At 41.0% G+C, this 14573-nt stretch overlaps 1 protein-coding gene and 2 pseudogenes across 3 annotated transcripts in view; 1 reads left to right on the forward strand and 2 right to left on the reverse strand.

Moving 5' to 3' along the window:
- Positions 1-14573, reverse strand: part of ERBB4 (erb-b2 receptor tyrosine kinase 4) — a 1260323-nt gene that overhangs the window by 518077 nt on the left and 727673 nt on the right. The window lies entirely within an intron of this gene.
- LOC134947068 (5S ribosomal RNA) lies at positions 4303-4421 on the reverse strand (annotated as a pseudogene).
- LOC134947069 (5S ribosomal RNA) lies at positions 10985-11103 on the forward strand (annotated as a pseudogene).

Below are 14573 nucleotides of genomic sequence, written 5' to 3' on the forward strand. Positions count from 1 at the left end.
AGACCAGTTAGTCTTACATCTATAGTGGGGAAAGTATTGGAAGGTAGTCTAAGAGATAGCATTCAGAAGTTCCTTGAAGTCAATAAGGTCATTAAAAGGAATCAACATGGGTTTATGAAGGACAGATCCTGTCAAACCAACTTACTTGGCTTTTATGAAACAGTAAGCGCAAACCTAGATCAGGGTAAAGACGTGGATGTAATCTTTTTAGACTTTGCCAAAGCGTTCGATACTGTACCACACATGAGACTTATCTACAAGCTACAAGAATCAGGGCTAGGAAGCACAATATGCACTTGGGTCAAAAACTGGTTAGATAATAGGGAGCAGCGCGTTGTGGTTAATGGATCTTTTTCAACTTGGACTGAAGTGCTAAGTGGTGTGCCGCAAGGCTCAGTATTAGGACCGCTATTGTTCAATATTTTCATTAACGACCTAACAGAAGGTCTAGAGAGCATGGTGTCAATTTTTGCAGATGATACCAAATTGTGTAAGGCTATAAATACAGAGGAGGATGCCGAGTCTCTTCAGAACGACTTAGTTAAATTAGAAGCATGGGCAGCCAAATGGAGTATGCGCTTCAACACAGACAAGTGTAAGGTAATACACTGTGGTAACAAGAACATAAATTACACCTACCTCCTAAATGGGGTAAAATTAGGGGATTCTGTACTGGAAAAGGACTTAGGTGTCCTCATAGATAGCAAACTAAGCAGTAGTACCCAAAGTAGGACTGCAGCAAAGAAGGCTAATAGGATATTAGCATGCATAAAACGGGGTATTGATGCTAGGGACGAGAGTATTATACTCCCGTTATATAAATCACTAGTGAGGCCACACCTTGAATACTGTGTACAATTCTGGGCACCATACTAGAAAAAGGATATCCTGGAGCTAGAAAAGGTTCAGAGGAGGGCGACCAAACTAATTAAGGGCATGGAGACGATGGAATACAAGGAAAGGCTTGAAAGACTAGGCATGTTTACATTGGAAAAGCGGAGACTAAGAGGGGATATGATCAACATCTACAAATATATAAGGGGACAATACACAGAGCTTGCGCGGGACCTGTTTTTGGTTAGATCAACACAGAGGACTCGTGGACACTCGCTCAGGTTAGAGGAGAGGAGATTAATGCAATGTACCCATTAATACCTTAAAGTACATAACCCATAGACATCAGATTCATATTACAGTTTCCAGATCGTTGACTGTTGGTTGGTAAGGTTAAAAAAGTATTAGGTGATAATATGCGAGGGGGCCCCGAGATTTCGACTGCCTAGGTGCCACCGCAGGGTTTAATCCGGCAATGACGATCACCTGGAAATAAGCCCGAAGCCCTTGTAGTTGCCCATAACTCGGTCGGCAATTGTTTGAACAAAAATCTAAGGTGATTACACCTTAATGTGAGACGTATGTGACATTGGGGGCAATTCCAAGTTGATCACAGCAGGAATTTTGTTAGCAGTTGGGCAAAACCATGTGCACTGCAGGGGAGGCAGATATAACATGTGCAGAGAGAGTTAGATTTGGGTGTGGTGTGTTCAATCTGCAATCTAAATTGCAGTGTAAAAATAAAGCAGCCAGTATTTACCCTGCACAGAAACAAAATAATCCACCCAAATCTAACTCTCTCTGCACATGTTATATCTGCCTCCCCTGCAGTGCACATGGTTTTGCCCAACTGCTAAAAAATTTCCTGCTGCGATCAACTTGGAATTACCCCCATAGGGGGTAATTCAGACCTGATCGTTGCTGTGCATTTTCGAACAGTGGGCGATCAGGTCCAGACTGCGTATGCATATGCACCGTAATGCGCAGGCGCGTCGCACGGGTACAAAGCGTATCGCCGCTCAGCGATGGGTTTGTGCGATGGATCCGTTCGCACAGGCGATCGCAAAGAGATTGACAGGAAGAAGGAGTTTGTGGGTGTCAACTGACCGTTTTCAGGGAGTGTCTGGAAACACGCAGGCGTTACCAAGCGTTTGCAGGGCGGGTGTGTGACGTCAATTCCAGTCCCGGACAGGCTGATGTGATCGCAGCGGCTGAGTAAGTCCTGGGCTACTCAGAGACTGCACAAAATCAGTTTGTACAGCTCTGCTACACATGCGATCGCACACTTGCACAGCTAAAATACACTCACCTGTGGGCGCGACTATGCGAACGCAGGACTGCAAAAAAAAACTAGCGAGCGATGAGGTGTGAATTACCCCCATACACACTTATTTTGCACCTAAAGCAGCGACAGCTTTTCATCTACAGTATACAAAGGGCAAAAATGTGTTACAGGACAATATCTGTGCTGTTAGGCGGCTTTATGTACAAAATAAGTGTTTTTGTCACGTGCATCTCACATTACGGCATGATCACCTTAGGTTTTTGTATGTTTTCCATAGGTGATCATTATTGGGTATACCAGGTTAATGTATAATTTCACCCATCCTCTTCAGGCAGCTGATATACATAGTCTGCAGAGAGCCTGGCACAGCGGAGAGTGACAGCTTAGGCTGCCTGGCACTTAGTCTCCTTGGAAAGAGGAATGCCATTGTCTCTGCTAACAGTGAACGCTGTCTCACTTAAAGGGGCATTAGGAGAAAATAGAGATATAAATGTCTCAGACAAATCCAGATGTGAAGCTACTTAGCCCCATAAGTAATTCTGCGGGTTTCGGCCCTCATTCCGAGTTGATCGGTCGCAAGGCGAATTTAGCAGAGTTACACACGCTAAGCCTACGCCTACTGGGAGTGAATCTTAGCTTCTTAAAATTGCGACCGATGTAATCGCAATATTGCGAATACAAACTACTTTGCAGTTTCTGAGTAACTTCAACCTTACTCTGCCTGTGCGATCAGTTCAGTGCTTGTCGTTCCTGGTTTGACGTCACAAACACACCCAGCGTTCGCTCAGACACTCCCCCGTTTCTCCAGCCACTCCTGCGTTTTTTCCGGAAACGGTAGCGTTTTCATCCACACGCCCATAAAACGCCGTGTTTCCGCCCAGTAACACCCATTTCCTGTCAATCACATTACGATCGCCGGAGCGATGAAAAAGCCGTGAGTAAAAATACTATCTTCATTGTTAAATTACTTGGCGCAGTCGCAGTGCGAATATTGCGCATGCGTACTAAGCGGATTTTCATTGCGATGCGATGAAAAATACCGAGCGAACGACTCGGAATGAGGGCCTTCATTCAATACGATCGGAGAACAGTCACAGAGTTTTCAAGGAATTGCTGAACCATAGATAGTACTTCCATGGCCCTCATTCCGAGTTGTTCGCTCGCTAGCTACTTTTAGCAGAAATGCAAACACAAAGCCGCCGCCCTCTGGGAGTGTATCTTAGCATAGCAGAATTGCTAACGAAAGATTAGCAATTCTGCTAATAAAGGCCCTCATTCCGAGTTGTTCGCTCGCAAGCTGCTTTTAGCAGCTTTGCACACGCTAAGCCGCCGCCTACTGGGAGTGAATCTTAGCTTATCAAAATTGCGAACGAAAGATTAGCAAAATTGCGAATAGACACTTCTTAGCAGTTTCTGAGTAGCTCCAGACTTACTCGGCATCTGCGATCAGTTCAATCAGTTTCGTTCCTGGTTTGACGTCACAAACACACCCAGCGTTCGCCCAGACACTCCTCCATTTCTCCAGCCACTCCCGCGTTTTTGTTTGAGGAGGAAAAGAGAGACTCTATGTTGGGGCACGCTTAAATAAAACTTAACTTTTAATTAGAATAAGATAGAATATAGTACCTTGACAAACACACATATATATGTATACACCTATAGTCCTAAAAGAGAAGGACAAAAAAGGAGGGAGATTCTGAATCTCTCTCTACTGTTCTCATGGAAATCTGAAAATAGATTCTGAGAGATTTTAATAGTTAAAGAAAAACTTGAAAATAAACATTCTTAATGATGTAATAAGTGAGGTGATAGTGACACCTAAGATGAAAATATCAAAATTGATTTCTACATAACAAGAAAACAGAGTTTCTGATAAGAATCACAATGGCATAGGATGTAACAGCAGTTTTTAGTAAACTTAGAGGTATAGGTCTATTGACCAATGCCAATTGTGATGAATTTATCCTGGTATCCTAGTAGGAGGTAAATTGCCAATTCTAACTTTCTCGAATCTGAAATCAGATGCACATTATTGCTCCAATACTCCAGTTTCATGTACACAGATAATAATATATTTAACAAGTCTGTGATCAGACAATTAAGAGAGGGAAAAAAAGGGATGAAATTCAGTAAGGTCAAAGGTTGCTCCAGCACTTCTGCTTTTCACATTTGGATACAGGTGTCTGTTACTGCACCTGATATTCCCTAGTAGTCTCCCACCTAGGTACTATTCAGGCTCCTCACTGCTTAGCTTCCAAGATCAGGCGAGATTGGGCGTAACCAGAGAGATATGGCAGTAATATCACATGGATTGTGAATGAGAGAGTGTATGGTTATTGGCACATACCAAAAAGAGCACTTCTACTATCCATTAGGATGCACAGTCTATCAGTTGTTGTCGTATTGCCAGGAATTTAGATGACTGGCCTTTTGGATGAGTGAGTGCTGAATGAGTGAGGTATAGGAAACAATTAAGTACAGGGCCCGCCCCCTGTTGTTCGCCGCACCATATAGTGATGGATAGTGGACGAGAGAGGCGGGTTGCCTGTGCTTGTAGAAAAAAGGGGTGGAATTACACAGATATCTTAAAGTTTTCTTAGGTAATCAAAGTTCCAAGATAGGGATCATATAATCATATATTGTCCTAGGTGAGAGTTTGTTTTTCTTGGAGCAACTGGGGTAGGTTTTAGAAATATAAAAAGGAGAACTGAATGTCAATAATGCAGTATATTACTTGTTTGTCACAATGATCGAAATAAAAGAAAAAAATGGCAAGAAAAGGGAATTCAGCAAGTTACCTGTTGGTAGATCAAAATTAAATATCAAATATCAAAATTTAACATAGGTGATACGATACCAGGAAAGATGGTGGGCTGAACCGTGCACTGTTCAGCACCACATAACACAGACGGCCGTTTCACCTGAGGTGGCTTGTTCACTGTGTGAGAAAATAGTGGAAAGCTATCTATTTAAGGCCAAAGGGGGGGGGGAGTGGTATCAGATAAGGACCAATCGCTAGAAAACAGGAAATGTGTATACATCATGTGATATGCTTGCCATACTCTTCACCTCACTTCCGGTTTCAAAAGGGCGGAAGTGATGTCTGCAGAAGAGAATACGCTCATCATGGGATATCAAAACCTTGGAGAGTTATGCTAAAAACAAAATTACTCCAAGAGGTTTGAGACCCAAGATCTTCCCGACCTTTCAATTAACTACTGACAGTCTAACAACAGAATGGGAAGGGGTACTCCTAAAATGTTCCCAGGACCTCATGGCTATTTTAATAAAACACAACCATCTAGTGCTTAATACATGTGAGAAAGAAATAGAAGATTTGGGAAAAAGCCTTGAGGAATGGGAAACTAACATCAAATTCCAGCAAACATTTGAGAAAATAAAAAAAGAATTAGAACCTTATGAATCAAAAATAATTGACAGAAAGAAAAGTAAATTCTCCAGAGATATGAGGGACTTCAAAACAGGCAATATTTTCCATTGGAACAAAACAGTCACACGTAGGGACTATACCCAATCACAGGACAGATACACTTCCTCTGAGGCAGAATCATCAGGAGGAGAAGAATTTTCCGATCCTGGTAATTCGGAAGGAGAAGCCTACAATTATAGAGATAACTCCACCAACTATACATCGACTCATTTTTTAGGATCAGACAGGAGGGGAGGAAGACCCAGATTTCAACAAAGAGGAAGACGAGGAGGGGGCACAAAAAACCAACGCGAACAAATCAATTGGGAACCCAGATACCCAGTCAGAAACAACAGGAGGAAGTAATAAAGGATAACAATCAGAGAGTTATTAACCTGTCAGATAAAACTCTTACAGATGATCACATCACCCTGTTATCCAAAGGCCTATCCTTCTCACCCACACAACCACTAAACCGCTTTCTTTGGGAAAAAGATCTAAAACTTTTTGGGCGGAAATTACTTCTCAGAAAATTCTTCTCAACACGTCAAGAACCTCATGCGATAACAGAACAAAATCCAATAGATGAATCGTTCACAACAGAAGAAATGGAAGCTCTATTTGCACTGGAAGAACTCCAAACTGGTGAATCTGAGTCAACGGGCCTTCCAATTAGACCCAAATGTAAGAATAAATCAACCTTTTTTCCCCCTGAACATATTTCCCCTGAAACCAGGGTATTTCAAGAATTGGTATCCCGTGACTTAGATAAAATATATCTTAAGTCTAAGTCTAAATCACACTACAGTGATAACCTCAGCAAAATGGAAAGACGCACCCTGCGGGAAATCCAGTCCTGGTCGGATATAGTGATAAAACCGTCTGACAAAGGGGGAAACATAGTCATTTGGCCCAAATCAATGTACATCATCGAAGCAATGAGACAACTGGGTGACACACAATGTTACAAACAAATCACTTTCAACCCAACCGACAATATTAGGATTGCACTCAACAGAATTCTAGATCGAGCATTTTCCCAAGGTACACTAACCAAGGAAGAAGTAGAGTACCTAACGACCTCCAAACCCAAGACACCTACACTATACCTTTTACCCAAGGTTCACAAAAATATTACCACACCACCAGGACGACCTATTGTATCAGGAAAGGGTGGAATTCTGGAAAAACCCAGTACCTTTTTGGATTTGCATTTACGGCAACATGTATTAAACCTTCCTTCATATCTGCGTGACACAACGGACATACTTCAAAAATTACATGATGTCCAACTAGATGATGAGTACCTATTGGTAACACTTGATGTAGAATCACTCTACACCAGCATCAAACATCAAACTGGCATAGAAGCGGTTCGATATTTTCTGGAAATGGCTGGCAACAGTGAGTTTCATGATTTACTAATTGAACTTCTGGAATTTGTTCTGACAAGGAACTACTTTACCTTCAATGATAGGTTTTACCTCCAAACATGTGGCACGGCGATGGGCGCGGCCTGTGCCCCAACTTATGCCAACCTATATTTGGGTTGGTGGGAGAGAGAAGTTGTAATTAGTGATGAGCGAGGTTCGGTTTTACTCGGTTTTACTCGGTTCTCAAAACGGCATCTTATTGGCTATCCAAAACACGTGACATCCGTGAGCCAATAAGATGCCGTTTTGAGAACCGAGTAAAACCGAGTAAAACCGAGTAAAACCGAACCCGCTCATCACTAGTTGTAATGCATCCGAACAATGAAAAATACACACGGCATGTAGTTGCGTGGTGGCGTTATATCGATGACATCATCATGATATGGGAAGGTGACCGAAAACTTCTACTGACATTCATTGAGGAATTGAACACCAATGATAACAACCTTAAACTCACACACCACATCAGTGAGGATTCAGTGTGCTTTCTGGACCTTATTATTTCCAAAGCACCCAATGGTCAGATTGAAACTGAGCTCTACCGGAAAGAAACATCCACCAACAGCCTGTTACATCAGACAAGCGCGCATTTTCCCCCTACGGTAGAAAATATCCCCAAGGGGGAATTCCTACGCCTAAAGAGAAACTGTTCGGACTCATCAACCTTCTCACAGAAAAGTGCGGAATTGACAACCAGATTGAGGGAACGTGGTTATAGTCATAGGTCCATTAAAAAAGCCAAATGGCATACCAGCCAAACACCGAGGGACAACCTGATCTTCCCACACACAAAAATTGGCACTACATCAGGACAGGAAAACAAACTCAGGTTTGTTGGCACATTTTGCAGAGAATGGAGGGAAATACAGGATTCCATTAACAAACACTGGCCAGTTTTACTCTTAGACCATGACCTTGCGGAGACTATAGGACATAAACCCTCTATGAGCTGGAGAAGGTCTAGAAACCTCAAAGATAAACTCACTACTAGCCATTTTACCAAAAATCCTAAAAAACAACCAATCATCAAGGGCTCCTTTCCATGTGGGACGTGTAAAGCATGCCAACACATGATCAAGACTACATCTGTCACTGATCGATATGGAGAAGAAAGACCAATCAATCAGTTCATCAACTGTAATGCAGTTGGGGTCGTGTATTGCATATTATGTAGTTGTGACATGAAATATGTGGGCATCACTACCAGAGCCCTCAAACAACGTATCTTGGAACACGTAGGCTCTATAAGAAATGCACCATCCGACATGCAAAAAATGAAAAAACTTACATCAGTGGCACGCCACTTCATGAATCATCATCATGGCAATTCCAAAGAATTAAAAGCCTTTGGCTTAGAAAGAATTACCTTAGGAATACGTGGAGGAGACCTCATGCAAGAATTATTGAAACATGAATCTGAATGGACTTTCCAACTGGACTGCCTTGCACCCAAGGGCATGAATGAACACATCAATTATGGAGTCTTTATGTGAATCCCATCAATCCACACATCACCAAGGATCCATAAATCACAAGAAATTTTATAATTCACCCTTTAATCATTTTCATCTCTCCCCCTAATTTGATAATCATACACGTCACTCCCCATTGTAATCTCACATCGGTTCACTAAACCAGATTATCCTCCATCCAGTCTCACCCCCCTTTTTCTTCCAATTGGTCATATATATTTTTTTCACCTCCCCTTCTCACACAGCCCTTTCTCTCTCCAATATTTCACCATCCCCACCCCCTTCCCCTTTTAATCCCCTCTGTTCCCACATCACTAAATACAACAGTTCTCACCTACCGATTCTTTATCACTCACCAATTTCTACACCACTTTCACCCCAACTTAGCTCTTTTCCATCATTGAGGTAATAACGAGGTCCTAAACCAGTTAATTCCTTCTAATCATCTTGTCACCTCACTTAGCCCCCGGCACTAGAATCTTGCCCTACTTTTCAAAAATCTCATGATAATTATACTGTGCGAGTTCTATTAAATTGCAGCATCAAAATCTGCCTTCACACAATCACTAGATCCCTAACCTCTATATATCAATTTATTTGTACTCTAAACTTAAACCCCGCCCAGTCAGACTACAAAGTAAAGATATTTCTTTTAATTATTGTAATTATTTTACAAATCAATAGCCAATATATTAATATAAAAATCAACACGCACCCATCCACAATAATTTCAAGGCAGCATTTACACCTCCGTGCATTCATCAATTCGTCTACCATAACACATCTTATATAATAACTACCATAACACATCTTATATAATAACTAAAAGCACAAAAGATGTAATTATTGAATTCCCGGCCATAGTGAAACTGCTCCCTCTGTGGTCCTATTACTATGACTACCAAACAGGGAATTAGGCAGATCTTATGGTCCACACTTTCTACATTCATCCTCCAACCATCCCTCAAGCGGAAATAATGCTCATATACGCCACTTCCGGTCACGGAGTCAATACTCCGAGTATAACTGAATCATTTCGATCTAATAAGCCATTCCCTATCATTTACCTCACCTCTGTGTTAATGAACCGAACCCGCTATGAATCCTCCATGTATTAATTTTATTTTAATTTAATTTAATTTTATTTTCTTTACCACCACACACCTCTTATAATAACCAATCGCAGCAAAAAAATATAGTCAGTGAATTTCCGGTCACGGTGAAATTGATCTGTTTATAGCTCTATCACCATGACTACCAAACAGGAAGTGAGGCAGCCTTGCTGGTCCACACTCCCTTCAATCATCCTCTAACCATTCCTCAAGCGGAAGTGATGCGCATATACGCCACTTCCGGTTACGGAGTAAATACTCCGAGTATATTAGAATCATTCTGATTTAATAAATTATTCCCCATCATCCACTTCCCCCCTGCGTCAATTGATGAAACTCACTATGAAACTTATTTAGCCGCGTACATAATCAAAAAAACTGTGGATGGGATACGCGCCACCTCCGGGTTCCGTAACCGGAAGTGACGCGTCACTACAATGTGAAGCGTCAGGACGCGTTATCGTCAGTTCATGCACGCAGGCCTCCGATCATAGGGCTTTCTCCTTGATCTCAGCCATCACAGTTAGGCTTTAATATTTATTAGTTTCGATTATCCTGTTTTAAGTTTTAACATAAAATCTCTGCAGGTATGCAAATCTACATCACATGATATAATCCCACATCACTTCCGCCCTTTTGAAACCGGAAGTGAGGTGAAGAGTATGGCAAGCATATCACATGATGTATACACATTTCCTGTTTTCTAGCGATTGGTCCTTATCTGATACCACTCCCCCCCCTTTGGCCTTAAATAGATAGCTTTCCACTATTTTCTCACACAGTGAACAAGCCACCTCAGGTGAAACGGCCGTCTGTGTTATGTGGTGCTGAACAGTGCACGGTTCAGCTCACCATCTTTCCTGGTATCGTATCACCTATGTTAAATTTTGATATTTGATATTTAATTTTGATCTACCAACAGGTAACTTGCTGAATTCCCTTTTCTTGCCATTTTTTTCTTTTATTTCGATCATTGTGACAAACAAGTAATATACTGCATTATTGACATTCAGTTCTCCTTTTTATATTTCTAAAACCTACCCCAGTTGCTCCAAGAAAAACAAACTCTCACCTAGGACAATATATGATTATATGATCCCTATCTTGGAACTTTGATTACCTAAGAAAACGTTAAGATATCTGTGTAATTCCACCCCTTTTTTCTACAAGCACAGGCAACCCGCCTCTCTCGTCCACTATCCATCACTATATGGTGCGGCGAACAACAGGGGGCGGGCCCTGTACTTCATTGTTTCCTATACCTCACTCATTCAGCACTCACTCATCCAAAAGGCCAGTCATCTAAATTCCTGGCAATACGACAACAACTGATAGACTGTGCATCCTAATGGATAGTAGAAGTGCTCTTTTTGGTATGTGCCAATAACCATACACTCTCTCATTCACAATCCATGTGATATTACTGCCATATCTCTCTGGTTACGCCCAATCTCGCCTGATCTTGGAAGCTAAGCAGTGAGGAGCCTGAATAGTACCTAGGTGGGAGACTACTAGGGAATATCAGGTGCAGTAACAGACACCTGTATCCAAATGTGAAAAGCAGAAGTGCTGGAGCAACCTTTGACCTTACTGAATTTCATCCCTTTTTTTCCCTCTCTTAATTGTCTGATCACAGACTTTTTAAATATATTATTATCTGTGTACATGAAACTGGAGTATTGGAGCAATAATGTGCATCTGATTTCAGATTCGAGAAAGTTAGAATTGGCAATTTACCTCCTACTAGGATACCAGGATAAATTCATCACAATTGGCATTGGTCAATAGACCTATACCTCTAAGTTTACTAAAAACTGCTGTTACATCCTATGCCATTGTGATTCTTATCAGAAACTCTGTTTTCTTGTTATGTAGAAATCAATTTTGATATTTTCATCTTAGGTGTCACTATCACCTCACTTATTACATCATTAAGAATGTTTATTTTCAAGTTTTTCTTTAACTATTAAAATCTCTCAGAATCTATTTTCAGATTTCCATGAGAACAGTAGAGAGAGATTCAGAATCTCCCTCCTTTTTTGTCCTTCTCTTTTAGGACTATAGGTGTATACATATATATGTGTGTTTGTCAAGGTACTATATTCTATCTTATTCTAATTAAAAGTTAAGTTTTATTTAAGCGTGCCCCAACATAGAGTCTCTCTTTTCCTCCTCAAACAATACTAAGTATTATTGACTCTGGGTGCACCACCAACCACAACAAACTCCTTGAATACCATTTACAGGCATTCCTTATGTAAATGCACTGTTGGTCACAAGGGACAAATTTCATAAAGAGCCCTTTACAAAAAGATTAATTGTAGTCCTGTGCGGCACCTATTCAATCCTTTTTCTGTTGACATACACTGATTAAAACTTCAGTTTCTGGTCTCAGCACGGACTGGACATTAATGTCCCACTAAGCCAATTTATGGCATAATAATAATTTAGTACATCTACTTGTCAGACACACACCCCTATTTGTGAACACATACTGTTTACCTATTTATGTCATTATCTCATCTATATATAATAATAATTAAATAATCTCTCTCTGCTATATCGAATCGATCACCTGACTCTCAGCTCTAAAATGGCTTCCTTCAGCCTACGTAATGAACTGAGTAGCAGACACACTTCATTACAAAGTGTGGAAGATATTTTTAATAGTGGAACAGACTTGCCTTCAGGGAACATAGGGTGGGACGCGGACCTTAACAAATTAAGATCATGTCTGCAGAAGAGAATACGCTCATCATGGGATATCAAAACCTTGGAGAGTTATGCTAAAAACAAAATTACTCCAAGAGGTTTGAGACCCAAGATCTTCCCGACCTTTCAATTAACTACTGACAGTCTAACAACAGAATGGGAAGGGGTACTCCTAAAATGTTCCCAGGACCTCATGGCTATTTTAATAAAACACAACCATCTAGTGCTTAATACATGTGAGAAAGAAATAGAAGATTTGGGAAAAAGCCTTGAGGAATGGGAAACTAACATCAAATTCCAGCAAACATTTGAGAAAATAAAAAAAGAATTAGAACCTTATGAATCAAAAATAATTGACAGAAAGAAAAGTAAATTCTCCAGAGATATGAGGGACTTCAAAACAAGCAATATTTTCCATTGGAACAAAACAGTCACACGTAGGGACTATACCCAATCACAGGACAGATACACTTCCTCTGAGGCAGAATCATCAGGAGGAGAAGAATTTTCCGATCCTGGTAATTCGGAAGGAGAAGCCTACAATTATAGAGATAACTCCACCAACTATACATCGACTCATTTTTTAGGATCAGACAGGAGGGGAGGAAGACCCAGATTTCAACAAAGAGGAAGACGAGGAGGGGGCACAAAAAACCAACGCGAACAAATCAATTGGGAACCCAGATACCCAGTCAGAAACAACAGGAGGAAGTAATAAAGGATAACAATCTGAGAGTTATTAACCTGTCAGATAAAACTCTTACAGATGATCACATCACCCTGTTATCCAAAGGCCTATCCTTCTCACCCACACAACCACTAAACCGCTTTCTTTGGGAAAAAGATCTAAAACTTTTTGGGCGGAAATTACTTCTCAGAAAATTCTTCTCAACACGTCAAGAACCTCATGCGATAACAGAACAAAATCCAATAGATGAATCGTTCACAACAGAAGAAATGGAAGCTCTATTTGCACTGGAAGAACTCCAAACTGGTGAATCTGAGTCAACGGGCCTTCCAATTAGACCCAAATGTAAGAATAAATCAACCTTTTTTCCCCCTGAACATATTTCCCCTGAAACCAGGGTATTTCAAGAATTGGTATCCCGTGACTTAGATAAAATATATCTTAAGTCTAAGTCTAAATCACACTACAGTGATAACCTCAGCAAAATGGAAAGACGCACCCTGCGGGAAATCCAGTCCTGGTCGGATATAGTGATAAAACCGTCTGACAAAGGGGGAAACATAGTCATTTGGCCCAAATCAATGTACATCATCGAAGCAATGAGACAACTGGGTGACACACAATGTTACAAACAAATCACTTTCAACCCAACCGACAATATTAGGATTGCACTCAACAGAATTCTAGATCGAGCATTTTCCCAAGGTACACTAACCAAGGAAGAAGTAGAGTACCTAACGACCTCCAAACCCAAGACACCTACACTATACCTTTTACCCAAGGTTCACAAAAATATTACCACACCACCAGGACGACCTATTGTATCAGGAAAGGGTGGAATTCTGGAAAAACCCAGTACCTTTTTGGATTTGCATTTACGGCAACATGTATTAAACCTTCCTTCATATCTGCGTGACACAACGGACATACTTCAAAAATTACATGATGTCCAACTAGATGATGAGTACCTATTGGTAACACTTGATGTAGAATCACTCTACACCAGCATCAAACATCAAACTGGCATAGAAGCGGTTCGATATTTTCTGGAAATGGCTGGCAACAGTGAGTTTCATGATTTACTAATTGAACTTCTGGAATTTGTTCTGACAAGGAACTACTTTACCTTCAATGATAGGTTTTACCTCCAAACACGTGGCACGGCGATGGGCGCGGCCTGTGCCCCAACTTATGCCAACCTATATTTGGGTTGGTGGGAGAGAGAAGTTGTAATGCATCCGAACAATGAAAAATACACACGGCATGTAGTTGCGTGGTGGCGTTATATCGATGACATCATCATGATATGGGAAGGTGACCGAAAACTTCTACTGACATTCATTGAGGAATTGAACACCAATGATAACAACCTTAAACTCACACACCACATCAGTGAGGATTCAGTGTGCTTTCTGGACCTTATTATTTCCAAAGCACCCAATGGTCAGATTGAAACTGAGCTCTACCGGAAAGAAACATCCACCAACAGCCTGTTACATCAGACAAGCGCGCATTTTCCCCCTACGGTAGAAAATATCCCCAAGGGGGAATTCCTACGCCTAAAGAGAAACTGTTCGGACTCATCAACCTTCTCACAGAAAAGTGCG

Source organism: Pseudophryne corroboree, chromosome 7 (genome assembly GCF_028390025.1).
Source record: "Pseudophryne corroboree isolate aPseCor3 chromosome 7, aPseCor3.hap2, whole genome shotgun sequence".
Classification (NCBI taxonomy): domain Eukaryota; kingdom Metazoa; phylum Chordata; class Amphibia; order Anura; family Myobatrachidae; genus Pseudophryne; species Pseudophryne corroboree.